The 24,324-nt window shown below is 41.8% G+C and overlaps 1 protein-coding gene across 1 annotated transcript in view; it reads right to left on the bottom strand.

Annotated features, from left to right (window-relative positions):
* Window positions 1-24,324, bottom strand: part of LOC121548568 (leucine-rich repeat and fibronectin type-III domain-containing protein 2-like) — a 125,868-nt gene that overhangs the window by 39,657 nt on the left and 61,887 nt on the right. Inside the window, exons 2-3 of the mRNA XM_041860039.2 lie at window positions 20,768-20,885; window positions 11,935-12,035 (exon numbers count right to left, since the gene is read on the bottom strand). The gene's annotated coding sequence lies outside the window, so the exon portion shown is untranslated. The remainder of the gene's footprint in view (window positions 1-11,934; window positions 12,036-20,767; window positions 20,886-24,324) is intronic.

Raw genomic sequence — 24,324 nt, 5'->3', positions numbered from 1 at the left:
TAATATATATATATGTAAAATATATATATATATATATATATATATATATATATATATATATATTTATATATATATATATATTGAGGTGAGAGCATTGGAAATGCTTCTGGCGGTTGACCTGCTTCTGTTTTGTGAGTGGCACTGTGTGCTGTTTTCGATGGATGGGTCCTGGCCTCTCGGGGGCCTAGGGATTCGGGGGGACGGGGGTGGTATGCTGAACACTGGGATGACGGCCCAACTTGGGATGGGGAGGGGCTTTAGCGGGGGAATTAGTGGAGAACAATTGGAGGGTTACTTAGTAGCAATGCAAATATCATGGTACAGCTATATGGACAGTCAATCGCTATGGTATTCTTTATTGGTAAATTTACAAACATATATAATGATAAATAGATTTGAAACTTGTATCACATTATGGTATGTGGTGAAATAAGTATAGCCAGTTATAATTGTAATGGCTTAGCAGATAATAACAAAAGAAGAACAATATTTACATGGCTCTAAGAGAAGGAATATAATATCTATTGTTTACAGGAAACTCATTCAACAATTCTAGATGAAGTTGCGTGGAAAAAGGAATGGGGGGGGGGTGGGGGTTGGGCAAAGAAACTCAAAAGGGGTGATGATATTAATTAACAGTAATTTCGATCCGAATGTGCAAATTGTCCAAACAGATACGCAAGGTAGATGGATTATTTTAAATATGTTATTGGACCATAAACAGATATTGCTCAATGATCCACACTTCTTTGACAATATATATAATAAATTATCAACTCTGCAAGCAATTCAAGACTCTATTATTATGGTGGGAGATTATAATACCGTTTTAAATAGCTCAATGGACCGTAAAGGAAATCACACTACTAACAATCACCCTCATGCTCTTAAGGAAATTGTGAATGTCATGGATACATTAGAACTAGTAGATATATGTAGGCTTAAATATCCTGATCTAGTGAGATATACATGGCGGAGACTCAATCAAGCTAGTCGTCTTGACTTCTTTCTTATGTCATTTTCGTTGGCACCAAAAGTTTAAAAAGTGTTGATAGGGGACAGAATGTGGTCGGACCATCATATAATTGGCATATACATTACTCTTACTGAATTTCCATGTGGGCGAGGATATTGGAAATTTAATCAAAGCCTATTGGATGATAACTTGTTTTTAACTAGGACAGAGGAATTTATAACTGATTTTTTCCGACATAACATAGGTACAGCAAATCCCCTTATTGTATGGGACACCTTTAAATGTGCCTTTAGAGGCCATGCAATTCAGTACTCATCACGAAAACAAAAGCAATTTAGGTCAAAAGAGTCCACACTAACAAAGGAAATAGAAGGTCTAACAGAACAGATAGATAGCAATAAAAACTGTAACATAGAGGCTCAGAATAAATTAGAGGAAAAACAAAAAGAAATGGAGAAACTTATTCAAGAAAGATCAAGTGTAATATATTATAAAAATAAAGCAAACTGGATGGAATATGGGGAAAAATGCACCAAATTATTTTTTAATCTTCAACATAGGAATGCTACCAAAAATAATTTATTGAAACTGGTTACAAATGACAGAGTCACCCATGATTCACCAAATGATATTTTGAAGGAGGAAACAACGTACTTTAAGCATATGTTTACGTTTCAGTCGCCTCCATCTCCTCTAACTGACATGTAACATCAAGGCGGTGACCCGATCCTGTAGGTTCATGCTCTACAACATTCGGAGAGTACGACCCTGCCTTACACAGGAAGCGGCACAGGTCCTAATCCAGGCACTTGTCATCTCCCGTCTGGATTACTGCAACTCGCTGTTGGCTGGGCTCCCTGCCTGTGCCATTAAACCCCTACAACTCATCCAGAATGCTGCAGCCCGTCTGGTGTTCAACCTTCCCAAGTTCTCTCACGTCACCCCGCTCCTCCACACACTCCACTGGCTTCCAGTTGAAGCTCGCATCTGCTACAAGACTATGGTGCTTGCCTACAGAGCTGTGAGGGGAACGGCACCTCCGTATCTTCAGGCTCTGATCAGTCCCTACACCCAAACGAGGGCATTGCGTTCATCCACCTCTGGCCTGCTGGCTCCCCTACCTCTGCGGAAGCACAGTTCCCGCTCAGCCCAGTCAAAACTGTTCGCTGCTCTGGCACCCCAATGGTGGAACAAGCTCCCTCACGACGCCAGGACAGCGGAGTCAGACATTTGAAACCCCACCTCTTTAAGGAATACCTGGGATAGGATAAAGTAATCCTTCTACCCCCCCTTACCCCACCCCACCCCCGCAAAAAAATATATATATTGTAAAGTGGTTATCCCACTGGCTATAAGGTGAATGCACCAATTTGTAAGTCGCTCTGGTTAAGAGCGTCTGCTAAATGACGTAAATGTAATGTAAATGTAGAGATTTTTTTTCTAGAGATAATGTAAAATTAACAGCCATGCAGAAAGACTCATGTGAAAGTGAAATTACAGAGGAGGAACTTCTGGATGCAATTAAAGACTTTAAGTTCGGGAAAACTCCAGGGTTGGATGGCATACCAGTCGAGGTATACCAAAGCTTTTTTGATATACTCAGAGGACCGTTATTAGCATGTTTTAACCACTGCTATGTAAATGGTAGATTATCAGACACTCAAGAAGAAGGTCTGATTTCATTATTACTGAAACAGGATACAAGTGGAAAATATAAAGATCCAGTCCATTAAAAAAATTGGAGGCCCCTTATTCTTCAGTGTTGTGATTCAAAAATTCTAACAAAATGTATAGCGCATAGAATTAAAAAGGTATTGTCGGACATTATTAATTCTAATCAGACAGGTTTTTTACATGGGCGATACATTGGAGATACTATAAGGCAAGTACTGGAAACAATAGAACACTATGAAAAATCTGGTTAACTAGGCCTACTATTCATAGCAGACTTCGAAAAGGCATTTGATAAAGTACAACTGGGGTTTATATATAAATTTGGAGCATTTCAATTTTGGACAATCTCTTATAAATTGGGTTAAAATCATGTATAGTAACCCTAGGTGTAAAACAGTAAATAATGGCTATTTCTCAGAAAGTTTTAAACTGTCAAGAGGAGTGAAACAAGGTTGTCCAAATTGACATATCTATTTATTATTGCCATCGAGATGTTAACTATTAAAATCAGATCCAACAATAATATCAAGGGGTTAGAAATCCAGGGCTTAAAAACAAAGGTGTCATTGCACGCTGATGATTCATGTTTTCTTTTAAATCCACAACTTTAATCCCTCCACAGCCTCATAGAGGATCTAGATACATTTTCTAACCTCTCTGGATTACAACCAAATTATGATAAATGTACTATATTACGTATTGGATCACTAAAAAATACAATTTTTACATTACCATGTAGTTTACCAATAAAATGGTCTGATGGTGATGTGGATATACTCGGAATACATATCCCAAATGAAATAAAGGATCTCACTCCAATAAATTTTAATAGAAAGTTAGCAAAAATAGATAAGATCTTGCTACCATGGAAAGGTAAATACCTGTCACCCTGATTAACTCTTTAGTATTATCCCAGTTTACCTATTTGCTTATGGTCTTGCCTACGCCTAGCGAACAGTTCTTAAATTATATGAGACAAAAATATTCCATTTTATTTGGAATGGCAAGCCAGACAAAATTAAACGGGCCTATTTATATAATGAATATGAATTCGGAGGACAGAAATTATTAAATATTAAAGCATTAGACCTATCACTAAAAGCTTCAGTCATACAAAAGTTATACTTAAATACGAACTGGTTCTCTAGCAAATTAGTAAGATTGTCTCACCCAATGTTCAAGAATGGCCTTTTTCCCTTTATTCAGATTACAACCTCTCACTTTAAGTTATTTGAAAAGGAAATAATCTCCCAAATATCACTATTTCTAAAACAAGCCATAGAAAGTTGGTTGCAATGTCAATTTAATCCTCCAGAAACGACAGAACAAATAATGCAAAAAATATTGTGGTTAAACTCAAATATACTAATTGTTTAAAAAAGGTATAATCTTCGTAAATGATATTATCGGTAGGACTGGTGGAGTTATGTCGCACATGCAGCTAACAAAAACATATGGAAACGTCTGCTCTACCCAAAATTACAACCAAATAATTGCAGCATTACCGCAAAAATGGAAAAGGAAAGTGGAAGGGGGAAAAAGTAAGGAACTTATCTGTCGGCCTTGCATTAAAGAATATAATTGGTTAAAGAAAATTGTGATAAATAAAAAAGTATACCCGTTTCATTTAAGGACCAAAGGATTGACAGCCGTCCCATATAGATTGCAAAATAGTTGGGAAGAGATTTTTGACGTACCGATTCCATGGCATAGTGTTTATGAATTGATACGCAAAACGACGCCGGATTCAAAACGTAGAATTTGTCTATTTAAATTATTATATACAATTCTTGCTACCAATAGAATGTTATTTATATGAGGGATACAATCTTCCCAGCTCTGCAGATTTTGCTGCGAAGAGACAGAATCATTAGATCATTTGTTTTGGTACTGTCCATTTGTAGCTTGTTTTTGGACACAGGTCCAGGAATGGCTAAAGGATTGCAATATTTACCTGGAGCTAACCCTGCAGATAGCACTACTGGGTGATCTGAAAAGTCATAGTCAATCGATCAATAATATAATAATACTTTTGGCAAAACTGTTTATATTCAATTTACGACTTGTAGAAACAATGAGAATAGAAAGGTTCAGAACTTTTGTAAAACATCACAGTTGAAAAATATATGGCAAACAGAAATCCAATATGGATGGTGTTACGAGATAGATGGGAGGTGTTGAATGGAGCTGAAGGATGGGACTAATAACAACAACTAATAACAACAAGAGAACTAATGTAAAGCTTACTGTGTCCATAATAAGTATATAGGTTATAGGTTGAGAGCTTTTGTGAAAGAGCACAGTTAGAAAAATATGGCATATAGAAGCAAACCAGATGGACATCATGAAAATGATTGGAGGAAGTTCAGGAGTAAAAATAAACAAAATATAATTATTGTAGAATTTGACTGTGTCCATAAAATGTATATAGTATGTATGGGCTGGAAGTAGAGGCCTAAGCGTTGTTGTTCACTAGTTTACTCCAATTGGGGAAGGGGTGGTGGGGTTTGAAAGTAATGAAGGGAAATATAATTTTAAAAAGGATGTGTGTGTATGGATGTATGTATATACAGTGGGGAGAATAAGTATTTGATACACTGCCGATTTTGCAGGTTTTCCTACTTACAAAGCATGTAGAGGTCTGTAATTTTTTATCATAGGTACACTTCAACTGTGAGAGACGGAATCTAAAACAAAAATCCAGAAAATCACATTGTATGATTTTTAAGTAATGAATTTGCATTTTATTGCATAACATAAGTATTTGATACATCAGAAAAGCAGAACTTAATATTTGGTACAGAAACCTTTGTTTGCAATTACAGAGATCATACGTTTCCTGTAGGTCTTCACCAGGTTTGCACACACTGCAGCAGGGATTTTGGCCCACTCCTCCATACAGACCTTCTCCAGATCCTTCAGGTTTCGGGGGCTGTCGCTGGGCAATACGGACTTTCAGCTCCCCTACAAAGATTTTCTATTGGGTTCAGGTCTGGAGACTGGCTAGGCCACTCCAGGACCTTGAGATGCTTCTTACGGAGCCACTCCTTAGTTGCCCTGGCTGTGTGTTTCGGGTCGTTGTCATGCTGGAAGACCCAGCCACGACCCTTCTTCAATGCTCTTAGTGAGGGAAGGAGGTTGTTGGCCAAGATCTCGCGATACATGGCCCCATCCATCATCCCCTCAATATGGTGCAGTCGTCCTGTCCCCTTTGCAGAAAAGCATCCCCAAAGAATGATGTTTCCACCTCCATGCTTCACGGTTGGGATGGTCTTTTTGGGGTTGTACTCATCCTTCTTCTTCCTCCAAACACGGCGAGTGGAGTTTAGACCAAAAAGCTATATTTTTGTCTCATCAGACCACATTACCTTCTCCCATTCCTCCTCTGGATCATCCAGATGGTCATTGGCAAACTTCAGACGGGCCTGGACATGCGCTGGCTTGAGCAGGGGGACCTTGCGTGCGCTGCAGGATTTTAATCCATGGCGGCGTAGTGTGTTACTAATGGTTTTCTTTGAGACTGTGGTCCCAGCTCTCTTCAGGTCATTGACCAGGTCCTGCCGTGTAGTTCTGGGCTGATCCCTCACCTTCCTCATGATCATTGATGCCCCATGAGGTGAGATCTTGCATGGAGCCCCAGACCGAGGGTGATTGACCGTCATTTTGAACTTCTTCCATTTTCTAATAATTGCGCCAACAGTTGTTGCCTTCTCACCAAGCTGCTTGCCTATTGTCCTGTAGCCCATCCCAGCCTTGTGCAGGTCTACAATTTTATCCCTGATGTCCTTACACAGCTCTCTGGTCTTGGCCATTGTGGAGAGGTTGGAGTCTGTTTGATTGAGTGTGTGGACAGGTGTCTTTTATACAGGTAACGAGTTCAAACAGGTGCAGTTAATACAGGTAATGAGTGGAGAACAGGAGGGCTTCCTAAAGAAAAACTAACAGGTCTGTGAGAGCCGGAATTCTTACTGGTTGGTAGGTGATCAAATACTTATGTCATGCAATAAAATGCAAATTAATTACTTAAAAATCATACAATGTGATTTTCTGGATTTTTGTTTTAGATTCCGTCTCTCACAGTTGAAGTGTATATGTATGTGTGTATGTATATACAGTGGGGAAAAAAAGTATTAAGTCAGCCACCAATTGTGCAAAATCTCCCACTTAAAAATATGAGAGAGGCCTTTTCATCATAGGTACACGTCAATTATGACAGACAAATTGCGAATAAAAAAATCCAGAAAATCACATTATAGGATTTTTAATGAATTTATTTGCAAATTATGGTGGAAAATAAGTATTTGGTCACCTACAAACAATCAAGATTTCTGGCTCTCACAGACCTGTAACTTCTTCTTTAAGAGGCTCCTCTGTCCTCCACTCGTTACCTGTATTAATGGCACCTGTTTGAACTTGTTATCAGTATAAAAGACACCTGTCCACAACCTCAAACAGTCACACTCCAAACTCCACTATGGCCAAGACCAAAGAGCTGTCAAAGGACACCAGAAACAAAATTGTAGACCTGCACCAGGCTGGGAAGACTGAATCTGCAATAGGTAAGCAGCTTGGTTTGAAGAAATCAACTGTGTGAGCAATTATTAGGAAATGGAAGACATACAAGTCCACTGATAATCTCCCTCGATATGGGGCTCCACGCAAGATCTCACCCCGTGGGGTCAAAATGATCACAAGAACGGTGAGCAAAAATCCCAGAACCACACGGGGGGACCTAGTGAATGACCTGCAGAGAGCTGGGACCAAAGTAACAAAGCCTACCATCAGTAACACACTACGCCGCCAGGGACTCAAATCCTGCAGTGCCAGACGTGTACCCCTGCTTAAGCCAGTACATGTCCAGGCCCGTCTGAAGTTTGCTAGAGTGCATTTGGATGATCCAGAAGAGGATTGGGAGAATGTCATATGGTCAGATGAAACCAAAATAGAACTTTTTGGTAAAAACTCAACTTGTCGTGTTTGGAGGACAAAGAATGCTGAGTTGCATCCAAAGAACACCATACCTACTGTGAAGCATGGGGGTGGAAACATCATGCTTTGGGGCTGTTTTTCTGCAAAGGGACCAGGACGACTGATCCGTGTAAAGGAAAGAATGAATGGGGCCATGTATCATGAGATTTTGAGTGAAAACCTTCTTCCATCAGCAAGGGCATTGAAGATGAAATGTGGCTGGGTCTTTCAGCATGACAATGATCCCAAACACACGCCCGGGCAACGAAGGAGTGGCTTCGTAAGAAGCATTTCAAGGTCCTGGAGTGGCCTAGCCAGTCTCCAGATCTCAACCCCATAGAAAATCTTTGGAGGGAGTTGAAAGTCCATGTTGCCCAGCGACAGCCCCAAAACATCACTGCTCTAGAGGAGATCTGCATGGAGGAATGGGCCAAAATACCAGCAACAGTGTGTGAAAACCTTGTGAAGAATTACTTTTTTTTTCTCATTTTGTCTGTCATAGTTGACGTGTACCTATGATGAAAATTACAGGCCTCTCTCATCTTTTTAAGTGGGAGAACTTGCACAATTGGTGGCTGACTAAATACTTTTTTCCCCCACTGTATATATATATATATATATATATATATATATATATATATATATATATATATATATATATATATATTTATAGAAAAAAAACATATGGGGGATTGGAAGTGATGCAGACAATTACATTGATGGATGTTATAATCTATCTGAAATATGAAAGCTGATCTACCCCCTAAAAAAAAATATATATATATATATAAAAGACTTCACTATGCAAGTAACCATTTCGGGTGCATTTGTAAATTCAGTCTGAGTGTGACAGAGTGCAGAATAACTGATGAATTTATGAATGCACTACATCCGTTGAATATGGCTGGTGTCAGTAAACGTCAGCAAAAAAGCATAGTTTAATTGTTGCCAGTAGCACAGTTACAGTCACCAACGAAAACAGCCTAACCAGCTCTGCTAGGGTGAATAAAATGAGAGAACACCCCACTGACCATTTTACTCGCCCTAGCAGAGCTGGTTAGGCTATTTTCATGTTATCCAGAGGAAAACAATGAACCATAATCCCAATTTTGTTTCTGGAAGTAGCTAGCCAATGTTAGCCAGTTAGCATGGGTGCTTGACTGCCATTGTGAGGTCTGAACGCGTGGATCAACCCTACTCATCGGCCAGAGCGTCAAGTGTGCGCTTTGAACGCTCCGAGAGTGAAACGAGATGGGTGGGGCTAAAGCTTAAGAGGGTGTGAAATTTGCTGAATGGGTGGAGACAAAGAAGAGCTCTTCAGTAGGTACCAAAACATTCAATGGCCATTTTCTGAGATTACAAGTTTATCAACTTTCAAAGCAGAATTACTTTCCCATTGTTCCCTTAAATGCAGTGTATGATATAGCATTTTGTAGCTCTGTGTCTCTGTTTTTATCCAATGTAAAAAACACAATTTCAAATGATGCTACATAAGACTGAATCAAGGTGGTCGTCACAAGTGAGTGTGAATTCAACAGAAAACTGCAACCATCCCTAGCCTGTAACGTGATAAAGAATGGAGAAAATTGTCTATATTCCCTGGCTGTGACGAGTGAAATGATCCAGCTCAATTACGCCCATGTAATAAATAACTTCTGTTTGTCAAGAGAGTCATTCGTATTTGTACCCTCAGATGTGATACCCATTAACCTTGTGCTAGTGGCTCATTCAGCTGGCTCCTCTAGCAGCTAATAACATCATGTTATCCTCCTACTCTCTTAGAAAAGATAGGATGGAATAGCCTACTGTCAGACACGCACATCTAGCGCCTACACACATTCATGTGCACGAATGCACGCACGAAGTCACGCAGGCAAGCGCACGCACGCACATATACACACGCACACACGTTTGTTTTACTATCCTTGTGGGGACCAAACAATTCATTCCCATTCAAAATCCTATTTTCCCTAAACCCTAACCTTAACCCCAAACCCCTAACCCTAAATCCTAACCCTAAATCTTAACCCTAATTGTAACCCTAACCTTAAACCTAACTAATAAGCCTTAAATAGCCTTTTTCCTTGTGGGGACTGGCGAAATGTCCCCACTTGTCCGGATGTTCCTTGTTTTAATATCCTTGTGAGGACTTCTGGTCCCCACAAGGATAGTAAAATCAAAAACACACACGCACACACACACACAAACACACAAACTGATGTTCTCTTAGAAAGGAGAGGAATGAGTATCCTCAGACAAACAAACTGTTGTCAAATCTATTCTTATTGGATTATGCAAGGCTTTATCTCAGTCACTGTTGTTTAGGAGGTATTGCATCGTTATAATAAAAGTATAATCCTAACCCTGTTCTTTCTCTGAAAGTGGATTTTCTTTGTCTGAGCAAATAGCCCAAAACCCTGAAGAAGCAAATAGATATTATGTACATTATATGATTTTAGAGTTTTACAATAATCCCATTTTCCCTCTAAAAATACTGTACAATGAGTTCTTCTGTCTTATAAAATGACAGTCTTTTGAAGCAATCAAGTACAATTTTATTTTAAAGGGACAGGGAAGGTTTTATTGCAATGAGTTGTGGATGGCTTTAACAGCCATGCGATTAAATGTCCTGCAGGAGAGGACTTGGTGTACTTTACTTTCTCAGTCCCCTCTCCTCAAAGAGCCAGAGAAACCACTGAAGCAGAGTGTATCAATCTTAGAACTGCCCATGAAATTCAACGGGATTCCTCCGCTCAAATCCTGGCGGATGTAGTTTCACGGATAGAGCGGAATTCTAACATCATATATCTCCTTTCTGCTCCCTTCCCTGTCCAACTCTGATTAAGATGGCATATCACCTTTCATTGGTGACAAGACAGGTGTAATAAAACAACACTGAAACATGGATCCTCCCCTCCAGCATGGTCCACTGCATTGTTTTTACCCCCCCCCCCCCCAATTGTTGATTTATTTATTTGGTCTACATGGAAAACACAGCTAGGCACAGTTGGTGTTAGGCTATAGCAGATTCAAAATGGCTGCTGTTGGTCATGCTTCTACATACTGACAATCTTTTACCTCAGTATCAGCTGTAACAATCTCCCAATTCACAACCAGAGATCGAATCTTATCATCCACTCCTGCCAAAGGAAGCCTTACTGAGAATCATAAGGCAAGGCTACCTGTGGTGGCCGTGTCAGAGAGGTGGGGGACCTCCTTCTCACACCATGGACCTGGGCAGCTCAAGCTGTGTTCACAACAGAAGCCAGGAAACAGCCCATATCAAGAAAATAGAAAAAGTCTTGCTGTTGGAAAGATACAGCGAAAGAGTGTAGTTTACTGTAACATATCAAGCAATAAGTCCCCAGTGTAGCGATGGTAGACTATTAATTTACTTCGATGTTGAAAGCAGAAACGATTGGTCAACTTTGATTCAGCAGCACCCAGTTTAGGGTAAAGAAATTAGGGCTTGAGATTCCTCCTGCTGTTTTTCTATTCACTTAGAGATAATAGTGCATAATTGAAAACGTTTTAATTTATGTTTTTCTGTGAAGATGAAACAAATTGTTCTGGCAAGGCATATGCAGTAGGGACAAAATACTTTTGAAGACCTCTGGCTGTAGCTGGGTAGCAAGACAAAATATATGTTTAAATCTTCAACATATTTCCCTGCACAACACAACAAAGCACAGACTCAAACATAACTTTTATCCAAACACCTGAATTGACCTGACCTCCAACCAACTTTTTTGAGGTCTGCGCTCAACAAAATAAGTATCTTAAAATTCTTGATTTTCAGCTTCTTTCATTTAACAGCAAACCGTCCTGACCTTGGTCAGCTCCTGTATGCCCAGGGGGTTATAGATTTGATTTGATGTGGTCAGGTTCAAAATCCACCGTGATCCTTGAGAAAGAATGCCTGCTGACTTTCAATAACCAGGAGGCTGGCGGAGCTGTAGCCTCTCCTCCCCCTGTCTTAAGGGCACCCAGGGGTTAGTCTGAGAGAAATCATAAACCCTAGGGAACCTGCATGCTTCTACAGTACGTGTCCTATACTCCTCAACACTCCTCACTCAGCCACGCCAACACTAACAACCATCATCAGTCCAGCCTCGTACCACCTCGTTCCACCTAAACCCTTCCTTTCCCAAGACTTTCTTCTTCAGAAGCGAAAGTCTTTGAATGATTTCTCAACCTTTGTTTTTCCTCTAGAGAACTTTGTTTTCGTACCAGTAAGGCCCGCAGGGATTGGCTCTGCTGTAGGTGTGTGAGGTAAGTGGATTCCAAACACCTGTGCTCTGCTCGGTGCTGCTTACCTGTATTGTGTGGTTTCACTGCCATAGGTTCACTCACAGGGCGCCACCCATCAATCACAGCCTGCACGTCTCTAACCACCACACCAGAGGGAATGGTTAACCTGGAGAACACACACACACACACACACACACACACACACACACACACACACACACACACACACACACACACACACACACACACACTCTGATCAGTTTACACATGGCAACACACTCCAATCAGCTCAAACACAGAAATTCTATGTACCTTTTGTAAATAGCTACAGGAATTCTGAGAATCAGATGGATATGGAATTACTGTACATGCAGTGGCCAAATAAGTCCCTTGTACAGTACTGTTAGGATTTATTGCATAATGGGTTCCGGCTTCCAATAATAAAGCTCTAGCCCTGCAGTGTATACACTGTTTGGGGAACGCATAAGAGCCATCCATCTATGTAACGCCACTGTGATAGACAGTCTCAACGTAAGTCCTCATCATCTAATGCTTTGTATTTGAATGGTTTGATATAGATTTTCAGAGCAGCATTACTAGAAACTCAGATTCCTCTTATAACTGAGTGGAATCTGAATATGAATATGTCAAACACCCTGCAAAGGGAATGTTGTTTTCAGATGTATCCACAGCACAGTCATACGGGATGCAGGGGAGGAGATCCGAGTGCCCAGGAGATATATAATAAAGATGACTAATGCATACTGAGTATAGTGATGTAAGACAGGAAATAGTTGTCTTATTGATTATAATAAGTGAAGAGGTACAAAACAATAAAATCAAACAACTACATTTACATTTTAGTCATTTAGCAGACGCTCTTATCCAGAGCGACTTAGTGAATGCATACATTTTCATACTTTTTTCGTACTGGTCCCCCGTGGGAATCGAACCCACCACCCTGGCGTTGCAAGCGCCATGCTCTACTAACTGAACTACACTACATAAACTGTCCATTAATCTCCCTGCGTGTAGACTGAAGAATGGGATGCGTGAGATACCGAGCTGCAGCAGTTCCGGTCTTTGGGTTTTTGTCACTGGTTATGGACGTATCAGGATTGGGCGAAGGTGGTGCTTAAACTGCTTCGTGTCAAGTGCTTCGCGTGTGCCCACAAGATTCGGAGGGGGGGAACACTACATTTCTAACGCGTATAGACCAATAAGTTAATCACGCAGCTGACCAAATTACGCAAGATTTTACTTCTGGGCTAACCAATATTAACTGTCCATAACAAAAGTAATTGCATTACACTAGCTCCAACAGACACAGAAAACACAGACACTTCCCAGACAGACAACTGACTGGTTAGCTTGACAGACAACTGACTGGGTTAGCTTGACAGACAACTCACTGGGTTAGCTTGACAGACAACTCACTGGGTTAGCTTGACAGACAACTGACTGGTTAGCTTGACAGACAACTGACTGGGTTAGCTTGACAGACAACTGACTGGGTTAGCTGGACAGACAACTGACTGGGTTAGCTTGACAGACAACTGACTGGGTTAGCTTGACAGACAACTGACTGGGTTAGCTTGACAGACAACTCACTGGGTTAGCTGGACAGACAACTGACTGGGTTAGCTTGACAGACAACTCACTGGGTTAGCTTGACAGACAACTCACTGGGTTAGCTTGACAGACAACTGACTGGGTTAGCTTGACAGACAACTGACTGGGTTAGCTTGACAGACAACTGACTGGGTTAGCTTGACAGACAACTGACTGGGTTAGCTTGACAGACAACTGACTGGGTTAGCTTGACAGACAACTGACTGGGTTAGCTTGACAGACAACTCACTGGGTTAGCTTGACAGACAACTCACTGGGTTAGCTTGACAGACAACTGACTGGTTAGCTTGACAGACAACTGACTGGGTTAGCTTGACAGACAACTGACTGGGTTAGCTTGACAGACAACTGACTGGGTTAGCTTGACAGACAACTGAATGGGTTAGCTTGACAGACAACTCACTGGGTTAGCTTGACAGACAACTGACTGGGTTAGCATGACAGACAACTGACTGGGTTAGCTTGACAGACAACTGACTGGGTTAGCATGACAGACACATGGACAAATAAGTGTGAAAATGTGGGAGCCCATTGGAGCAGTGTAGGACTTTCAAATACATTTAAGATAATTCACTCTGACAGAAAATGATTGCATTAAGAAAGTGTTTAATAACATATTTCCTATAATTACAACCTAGCGCACCTGCCACACTCATTAGCTCTGTAATAAGGGTGAAGAATTCAGCTGCATTTATGTAAATTGAGCGCTTGATGAAGTTATAATTAATTGGATAGCACTGGATTATAAGGCTTTATTTAATTGTGTAGTACCCTATTCTTGCAAAATGTTAAAAGTTCAAAAGATACGAGTGATAAACATGTAAACTGCACAGAGAGACGTGTTTCTGCTTTTGACAAATAACTTAGCAAGAAACTGAAAAAATTTAAAGCACTCAAAACCAAGAAGACTTGAGGGAGTAAATGTTTGCTTTAAAAAATCTAATTGATCTTTAAAATCAACTTTAGGCCTAACCTATTTCCATAATGATCTATCTCTATTAATCTAACACTTGAATGTTCCATACACTGCAACAAAGAGCAGTAGGTATGGAGGCTTTCGATTCATTCACCCCCTAAAACCCTCCACTGCTCAAATTCATCAACACACTCATCTGTTTGGATTTTATCTGAATAAATATGCAGAACATTCTTTGAACACAGTTAGTTTTCGACGAATGACACAAGCCAATGGCCACATTCCTCTTTAGCCCATCTTGAAAGGAGGATTCTGCTTTCCCATTAGTGACTAAAGTTCCATAATAATTGACTGCTTTTGCGTTGGGCCATCATGCAAGACAAACAAAGTGCAAAGCAGAATATTAAACACATGAGATAACCTGATGTGAGTTTCTGCCTCTTAGAAGCCACATCTGGTAGGTATTTCTCACTTTATCCAGAGCCAAATGCTTTGACTTACACATGTTGAGATCTAAATGATGTTGAACCTATTCCATGGAGAGAGATGGAGATAGATGGAGAGATAGAGACAACCCCAGAGGGGTAGTAATTAGTCAGGTGGTGAAAGAGAAATTCCTGCAAAGTGAATTAGACCATGTCTACTGTGCTGTATCTCATTCTTTAAAAAATCACCAGAAACTTTGCTTTGCTTCAGAATGCTTTGCTACAACATGGATTGATTTAGAGATCACTGCTAATGTGTAATATCCACTGGTGACACTTTGGTACAGGTGTAGGATATTAATTTGAAAAGTTTCTCACAACAGGAAATTAATCCTGCAGCAACATGAAATGTGAATTATTATGTGGATAATAGTTAACCCCCTAGATTCGATGTCCGTGCCCTCGCGGAAATTCAATTAGCATAATAAAAAAATCTACATAAAAATCCATCAGTTTTAGCTAGAGATATGTTTTTTTTTGCATTGGATGCGGTGAAAGGTGACAGAGCTAGAGCGGGGTTTGTCAGACCATGAGACATCCCGAAAATTGGTCTTCTCATAAAATCGTCTGTACCATCTTAACAGTTTGGCCTACAAACTGTTTTAATCTACGACGCCCACAGGCCTCACAAGACTCGTCTGATGGTCCCCCGGGACCAGTTGAAAAAAATGAATGGAAGTATATATGTGACTTGTTTCAGGAAACTAGGTATATGTCACACGTCACAGGAGAGGCATTTACATACAAAATGTGTTTTTTGGCAGAAATGCCTTCTGGAACATGTGAACTTTCATGTGCATAATAATACACTTGTATGACATCTGTAAATACAAATAAAATGGTTAAATTACGAGCCTAATTGGTTTAGCCACGGAAAAAGACAGGAACCTTCCCGCTAGCCATGATTGGCTGAGATAATAGATGGACTGGACATGCCGAGAGATGAGTTCGGATTGGTCTGCCATATAGCCCGCTTCTGTCTATAACATGAGCTGCTCAGTATGTGCAGGTAATCCTTTCTAGCTGATCTTTTTTGAAAGATGCTCTCTACTTTCTGGAGGACCGAGTTTTGAAATCAGTGGAATGTCTGGTTGAAGCAGAGTATAATAGCTAAGGAGATGGAGAACATTCTGGTGTTTGACTGCAAATATGTGGAGGGAGTTGAAAAGAGAACACACAGTAGGCTGTTGTATAAAACACCTGTCTCCGGATTACATCTTTAAACTAAGGGCAACCATGGCATCCGTGACAGAGAGCCTTTAGTCTTGAAATCTTTGGTTGTTTAGTACACTACATGTGAATCCTTAAAGAGATGGGTGGGGCTAAGATTTAAGAGGGTGTGAACAATGCTGAATGGGTGTAGACAAAGAAGAGCTCTCCAGTAGGTGTACCAAAACATTTAAGGATCATTTTCTCAAAAGTGCGGTTACAAGTTTATAAACTTTCAAAGCATAATTACTTTCCCATTGTTCCTCAACTAGCTCTGAGTCTCTACTTTTATCCAATGTAAAAAACACAATTTCAAATTTTGCTATATAAGACCGAATCGAGCCGGTCAGACTGTTTAGTGCCAAAAATAAGATGTTCAATAATTGTTAAAAAAACAACTTTTTCCTGATCTTTCTTATGTCTCTCAGATATAGGACAGCCACTTCAGTACAAACTTCCTTTTGATGTTTTGGGAGGACTATCTGTTGTTCCATGTAGTGAATCTGTTATCAATGTGTTTGTAAATAGCAGTAAGGCAAAATTACATTTTTCATCAAATCATTAGTAAATATATGTATTTTTTATACTTCAAGGGGATTTAAAATTCTAAATCAAATAGCTAAATGATCCTTGGTATGACCTTCTTAAAACAATTCCACATAACTTAGTAGAGCCCCTCTTCCCCGGCTTAGACAGGGCTTAGACTGTAGAGGGTTAATGGACATTTTTGTAGGGGTTGACATTTTAAAGTGGAAATTACAAAAAGTTTTATTTTAAAACCTAGAATACATACACGTTTGTATTTCCTGCTGCACAGGACAATTCTCTGCATCAACTGAGTGACCAAATTATGACAGAACACCTGTAGGGGGATATATCATATTAAATGGCCAGCCTTTAACAGAAAATGCTGATCAGGAGTGTGTGGGTTTCACAAGACGCCACTTGGTTTGGAACAAACACACCGGTTCCCTGAATCAATGACCGCTGTTTAACCTAATGAGCACAGATAAAGTAACAAATGGTGTTTACAAAACCAATAAATAAAGTGAATAAATATTGGACCTCTATTGACGAGGTGGCAAGCTGTTTTTGTTGTGGCTTGAATGTCTGTTGCTGCAGTTCCCCAAAGAAGCAGCGTAGAAATTAGCACACTCCGGATTGTAAATTCAACATTAGTATTTTATTCCCTGGCCTCCATCAGAACGCTGTTGAGGACAACAAGACATTTCAGTCCTAAATGCATATCCTTGAAGTTACAGCTAGCACTGACAAAGAGGTTTATCCAATGTTTAGCATTCTTCTCAGCTTTGATGTCAAAAGTAGTTTGATAAATCTCCAGAGCCACTATTTCCTAGACAAAAAACAATCCCTCTTGGTTTGTAATGTTTTTCCACAAGACACAGAGTAGAGAGTGTATTCTAGTGCTGACATTTTGGGGCCAGTTTATCACTGTCCTAAGAGTACTAAGGGGACAGACTACTCCTTATAGTATACATAATAATAATATAATATACTGTATATACTCCTACACATGTAGACTTTTAGAGAACAAAGTGGGCCTGATGCCCAACACTGAAATATTAACCTTCAATAAAAGGCAATCCCTGGTGATTTGCCCTCCGCCAACTGGATTATACATACATCTCCAGGCGCGAGCAGCATTACGAGGCTGCATTAAAAAGGAGATTCCTCTTGGCGGACGCATAGAGGTCTGGATTCTGTCTCTCCTCGGACACTATTTATATCTGCTGAGTGGTCAGACAGCCTAATGAGGTGGAAGCTATTCTAAAGGGATAGAGGATTGGACAGAGGTGTATTTGTGTGTGCGCGTGTTTGTGTGTGTGTGCATGAATGCATGTGTGAATGCGTGTATACAGTGCCTTCAGAAAGTATTGACACCCCTTGACTTTTTCCACGTTTTGTTGTGTTACAGCCTGAATTTAAAATTGATTAAATTGAGATTTTGTGTCACTGGCACAATGCACCATAATGTTCAAGTGGAATTATGTTTGAATGTTTACAAATTAATTAAAAATGAAAAGCTGAAATGTCATGACTCATTAAGTATTCAACCCCTTTGATATGGCAAGCCTAATTAAGTTCAGGAGTAAAGTCACATAATAAGTTGCATGGACTCACTCTGTTTGCAATAATAGTGTTTAACATGATTTTTTTATGACTACCTTACCTCTGTACCCCACACATACAATTATCTGTAAGGTCCCTCAGTCGAACAGTACATTTCAAACACAGATTTAACCACAATGACCAGGGACGTTTTCCCACGCCTCACAAAGAAGGGACCCTATTGGTAGATGGGTTAAAAAAAACAGACATTGAATAACCCTTTGAGCATGGTGAAGTTATTAATTACACTTTGGATGGTGTATTAATACACCCAGTCACTACAAAGATACAGGCGTCCTTCCTAACTCCATTGCCGGAGAGGAAGGAAACCGCTCAGGGATTTCACCATGAGGCCAATGGTGACTTTAAAACAGTTACAGAGTTTAATGACTGTGATATGAGAAAACTGAGGATGGATCAACAACATTGTAGTTACTCCACAACACTAACCTAATTGACAGAGTGAAATGAAGGAAGCCTGTACAGAGTACAAATATTCCAAAATATGCATCCTGTTTGCAACATGTCACTAAAGTAATATTGCACAAAATGTGGCAAAGCAATTCACTTTTTGTCCTGAATACAAAGTGTTATGTTTGGGGCAAATCCAATCCAATACATTACTGAGTACCACTCTCCATATTTTCATATTTGGGTAATTATTAAGGATTGGGGAGTTTTCCGGATAAAAAATTAACTGAATGAAGTTAAGCACAGCAAAATCCTAGAGGAAAATCTGGTTCAGTCTGCTTTCCACCAGACACTGGGAGATTAATTCAATCTAAAACACAAGCCAAATATACATTGGAGTTGCTTATCAAGACGACATTGAATGTTTCTGAGTAGCCTAGTTACAGTTTTGACTTAAATCGGCCTGAAAATCTATGTCAAGACCTGAAAATGGCTGTCTAGCAATGATCAACAACCAACGACAGAGCTTGAAGAATTAAAAAAATAATAATGTTTAAATATTGTACAGTTCAGGTGTGCAATGCTCTTAGAGACTTACCCAGAAAGAGTCACAGCTGTAATCACTGCCAAAAGTGATTCTAACATGTATTGACTCAGGGGTGTGAATACTTATGTCAATGAGATATTTCTGTAACTCATTTTCAATAAATGTGCAAACATTTCTAACAACAGGTTTTCACTTTGTCATTATGGGGTATTGTGTGTAGATCAGTGAAAAAAAATCATATTTAATCAATTTTGAATTCTGTCTGTAACGCAACAAAATCTGGAATAAGTCAAGTGGCATGAATCCCGTGTAGCTCAGTTGGTAGAGTATGGCGTTTGCAACGCCAGGGTTGTGGGTTCGTTTCCCACGGGGGACCAGTATGAAAAATAACTCACTAACTGTAAGTCGCTCTGGATAAGAGCGTCTGCTAAATGACTAAAATGTAAAATGTAATGAATACTTTCTTTAGGCACTGTGTGTGTGAGAGATGGGATGTAGGATGTGTGTATATGTGGTGATAGAGGATGTGTGTCTGTGTGTGTCCCAGTGAGAGATGGGATGTAGGATGTGTGTATATGTGGTGATAGAGGATGTGTGTCTGTGTGTGTCCCAGTGAGAGATGGGATGTAGGATGTGTGTATATGTGGTGATAGAGGATGTGTGTCTGTGTGTGTCCCAGTGAGAGATGGGATGTAGGATGTGTGTATATGTGGTGATAGAGGATGTGTGTCTGTGTGTGTCCCAGTGAGAGATGGGATGTAGGATGTGTGTATATGTGGTGATAGAGGATGTGTGTCTGTGTGTGTCCCAGTGAGAGATGGGATGTAGGATGTGTGTATATGTGGTGATAGAGGATGTGTGTCTGTGTGTGTCCCAGTGAGAGATGGGATGTAGAATGTGTGTATATGTGGTGATAGAGGATGTGTGTCTGTGTGTGTCCCAGTGAGAGATGGGATGTAGAATGTGTGTATATGTGGTGATAGAGGATGTGTGTCTGTGTGTGTCCCAGTGAGAGATGGGATGTAGGATGTGTGTATATGTGGTGATAGAGGATGTGTGTCTGTGTGTGTCCCAGTGAGAGATGGGATGTAGGATGTGTGTATATGTGGTGATAGAGGATGTGTGTCTGTGTGTGTCCCAGTGAGAGATGGGATGTAGGATGTGTGTATATGTGGTGATAGAGGATGTGTGTCTGTGTGTGTCCCAGTGAGAGATGGGATGTAGGATGTGTGTATATGTGGTGATAGAGGATGTGTGTCTGTGTGTGTCCCAGTGAGAGATGGGATGTAGGATGTGTGTATATGTGGTGATAGAGGATGTGTGTCTGTGTGTGTCCCAGTGAGAGATGGGATGTAGGATGTGTGTATATGTGGTGATAGAGGATGTGTGTCTGTGTGTGTCCCAGTGAGAGATGGGATGTAGTATGTGTGTATATGTGGTGATAGATGATGTGTGTCTGTGTGTGTCCCAGTGAGAGATGGGATGTAGGATGTGTGTATATGTGGTGATAGAGGATGTGTGTCTGTGTGTGTCCCAGTGAGAGATGGGATGTAGGAGATAAGACTCACCGTGATCCGGCCAGGGATAATGAAGTGGAGGAGTCCCCTTAGGTCAGGCTTCCATTATCTTATTCCACTTTAGCAAATACCTCGGTCCTGAGCCCATTCTGACCATCATAACACCTTCCTATAGGGAAGAGAGAGAAGGAAAACACAATTTAACCATCAATCCCATCTCAGCACTTTCCCCCCAGATGAGACAGGAACCTTGATTGTGCTATGAGCACTGAAAAGTTAATGACATCATCCATCGATTGTAAAAGTAGAGTTCTGTGAGTTGCTTTCTCAGTGAGAGGATTTCAGCGTTGACTGTTTTGCCCTAGAGCAAGCCTCCAGGTGTCAGTCTGATAGGAGTGTACAAGCCTCCAGGTGTCAGTCTGATAGGAGCCTCCAGGTGTCAGTCTGATAGGAGTGTACAAGCCTCCAGGTGTCAGTCTGATAGGAGTGTACAAGCCTCCTGGTGTCAGTCTGATAGGAGCCTCCTGGTGTCAGTCTGATAGGAGTGTACAAGCCTCCTGGTGTCAGTCTGATAGGAGTGTACAAGCCTCCAGGTGTCAGTCTGATAGGAGCCTCCAGGTGTCAGTCTGATAGGAGCCTCCAGGTGTTAGTCAGTCTGATAGGAGTGTACAAGCCTCCAGGTGTCAGTCTGATAGGAGTGTACAAGCCTCCAGGTGTCAGTCTGATAGGAGTGTACAAGCCTCCTGGTGTCAGTCTGATATGAGTGTACAAGCCTCCTGGTGTCAGTCTGATAGGAGTGTACAAGCCTCCTGGTGTCAGTCTGATAGGAGCCTCCAGGTGTTAGTCTGATAGGAGTGTACAAGCCTCCAGGTGTCAGTTTGATAGGAGTGTACAAGCCTCCAGGTGTCAGTCTGATAGGAGCCTCCAGGTGTCAGTCTGATAGGAGCCTCCAGGTGTCAGTCTGATAGGAGTGTACAAGCCTCCAGGTGTCAGTCTGATAGGAGTGTACAAGCCTCCAGGTGTCAGTCTGATAGGAGTGTACAAGCCTCCTGGTGTCAGTCTGATAGGAGTGTACAAGCCTCCTGGTGTCAGTCTGATAGGAGCCTCCAGGTGTCAGTCTGATAGGAGTGTACAAGCCTCCAGGTGTCAGTCTGATAGGAGTGTACAAGCCTCCAGGTGTCAGTCTGATAGGAGCCTCCAGGTGTCAGTCTGATAGGAGTGTACAAGCCTCCAGGTGTCAGTCTGATAGGAGTGTACAAGCCTCCTGGTGTCAGTCTGATAGGAGCCTCCAGGTGTCAGTCTGATAGGAGTGTACAAGCCTCCTGGTGTCAGTCTGATAGGAGCCTCCAGGTTTTAGTCTGATAGGAGTGTACAAGCCTCCAGGTGTCAGTCTGATAGGAGTGTACAAGCCTCCAGGTGTCAGTCTGATAGGAGCCTCCAGGTGTCAGTCTGATAGGAGCCTCCAGGTGTCAGTCTGATAGGAGCCTCCAGGTGTCAGTCTGATAGGAGTGTACAAGCCTCCAGGTGTTAGTCTGATAGGAGTGTATAAGCCTCCAAGTGTCAGTCTGATAGGAGTGTACAAGCCTCCAGGTGTCAGTCTGATAGGAGTGTACAAGCCTCCAGGTGTCAGTCTGATAGGAGCCTCCAGGTGTCAGTCTGATAGGAGCCTCCAGGTGTCAGTCTAATAGGAGCCTCCAGGTGTCAGTCTGATAGGAGCCTCCAGGTGTCAGTCTGATAGGAGCCTCCAGGTGTCAGTCTAATAGGAGCCTCCAGGTGTCAGTCTGATAGGAGTGTACAAGCCTCCAGGTGTCAGTCTGATAGGAGCCTCCAATTGTCAGTCTGATAGGAGCCTCCAGGTGTTAGTCAGTCTGATAGGAGTGTACAAGCATCCAGGTGTCAGTCTGATAGGAGCCTCCAGGTGTCAGTCTGATATGAGTGTACAAGCCTCCAGGTGTCAGTCTGATAGGAGTGTACAAGCCTCCTGGTGTCAGTCTGATAGGAGCCTCCAGGTGTCAGTCTGATAGGAGTGTACAAGCCTCCAGGTGTCAGTCTGATAGGAGTGTACAAGCCTCCTGGTGTCAGTCTGATAGGCGCCTCCAGGTATTAGTCAGTCTGATAGGAGTGTACAAGCCTTCAGGTGTTAGTCTGATAGGAGTGTACAAGCCTCCAGGTGTCAGTCTGATAGGAGCCTCCAGGTGTCAGTCTGATAGGAGCCTCCAGGTGTCAGTCTGATAGGAGTGTACAAGCCTCCTGGTGTCAGTCTGATAGGAGTGTACAAGCCTCCAGGTGTCAGTCTGATAGGAGCCTCCAGGTGTCAGTCTGATAGGAGCCTCCAGGTGTTAGTCAGTCTGATAGGAGTGTACAAGCATCCAGGTGTCAGTCTGATAGGAGCCTCCAGGTGTCAGTCTGATATGAGTGTACAAGCCTCCAGGTGTCAGTCTGATAGGAGTGTACAAGCCTCCTGGTGTCAGTCTGATAGGAGCCTCCAGGTGTCAGTCTGATAGGAGTGTACAAGCCTCCAGGTGTCAGTCTGATAGGAGTGTACAAGCCTCCTGGTGTCAGTCTGATAGGCGCCTCCAGGTATTAGTCAGTCTGATAGGAGTGTACAAGCCTTCAGGTGTCAGTCTGATAGGAGTGTACAAGCCTCCAGGTGTCAGTCTGATAGGAGTGTACAAGCCTCCTGGTGTCAGTCTGATATGAGTGTACAAGCCTCCTGGTGTCAGTCTGATAGGAGTGTACAAGCCTCCAGGTGTCAGTCTGATAGGAGCCTCCAGGTGTCAGTCTGATAGGAGTGTACAAGCCTCCAGGTGTCAGTCTGATAGGAGTGTACAAGCCTCCTGGTGTCAGTCTGATAGGAGCCTCCAGGTGTCAGTCTGATAGGAGTGTACAAGCCTCCTGGTGTCAGTCTGATAGGAGCCTCCTGGTGTCAGTCTGATAGGAGTGTACAAGCCTCCAGGTGTCAGTCTGATAGGAGTGTACAAGCCTCCAGGTGTCAGTCTGATAGGAGCCTCCAGGTGTCAGTCTGATAGGAGTGTACAAGCCTCCAGGTGTTAGTCTGATAGGAGTGTACAAGCCTCCTGGTGTCAGTCTGATTGGAGCCTCCAGGTGTCAGTCTGATAGGAGTGTACAAGCCTCCAGGTGTTAGTCTGATAGGAGTGTACAAGCCTCCTGGTGTCAGTCTGATAGGAGCCTCCAGGTGTCAGTCTGATAGGAGCCTCCAGGTGTCAGTCTGATAGGAGCCTCCAGGTGTCAGTCTGATAGGAGCCTCCAGGTGTCAGTCTGATAGGAGCCTCCAGGTGTCAGTCTGATAGGAGTGTACAAGCCTCCTGGTGTCAGTCTGATAGGAGCCTCCAGGTGTCAGTCTGATAGGAGTGTACAAGCCTCCAGGGTTAGGTTAGATGTACACAGTGAGCTATAACAAGGAGATGAACTAACCTGAGTGGACCAGGACTGACAACCTAATTATCCTAAATCTATATATGAATATGTATCTGACTTTGGGATGAGAAAGTGCCTTTGCTCAAGGACACAACACTACCTCTCTTGTCCTGTCCTGTGTAGAAGGAGCTCTAAGTGCTGTGATTGGAACACATCTCACAAAACAACCT

Source organism: Coregonus clupeaformis, chromosome 33, assembly GCF_020615455.1.
Source record: "Coregonus clupeaformis isolate EN_2021a chromosome 33, ASM2061545v1, whole genome shotgun sequence".
NCBI classification, from domain to species: Eukaryota; Metazoa; Chordata; class Actinopteri; order Salmoniformes; family Salmonidae; genus Coregonus; species Coregonus clupeaformis.
The sequence above is the reverse complement of the archived record's forward strand: the minus strand, read 5'-3'. Positions and strand labels throughout refer to the sequence as shown.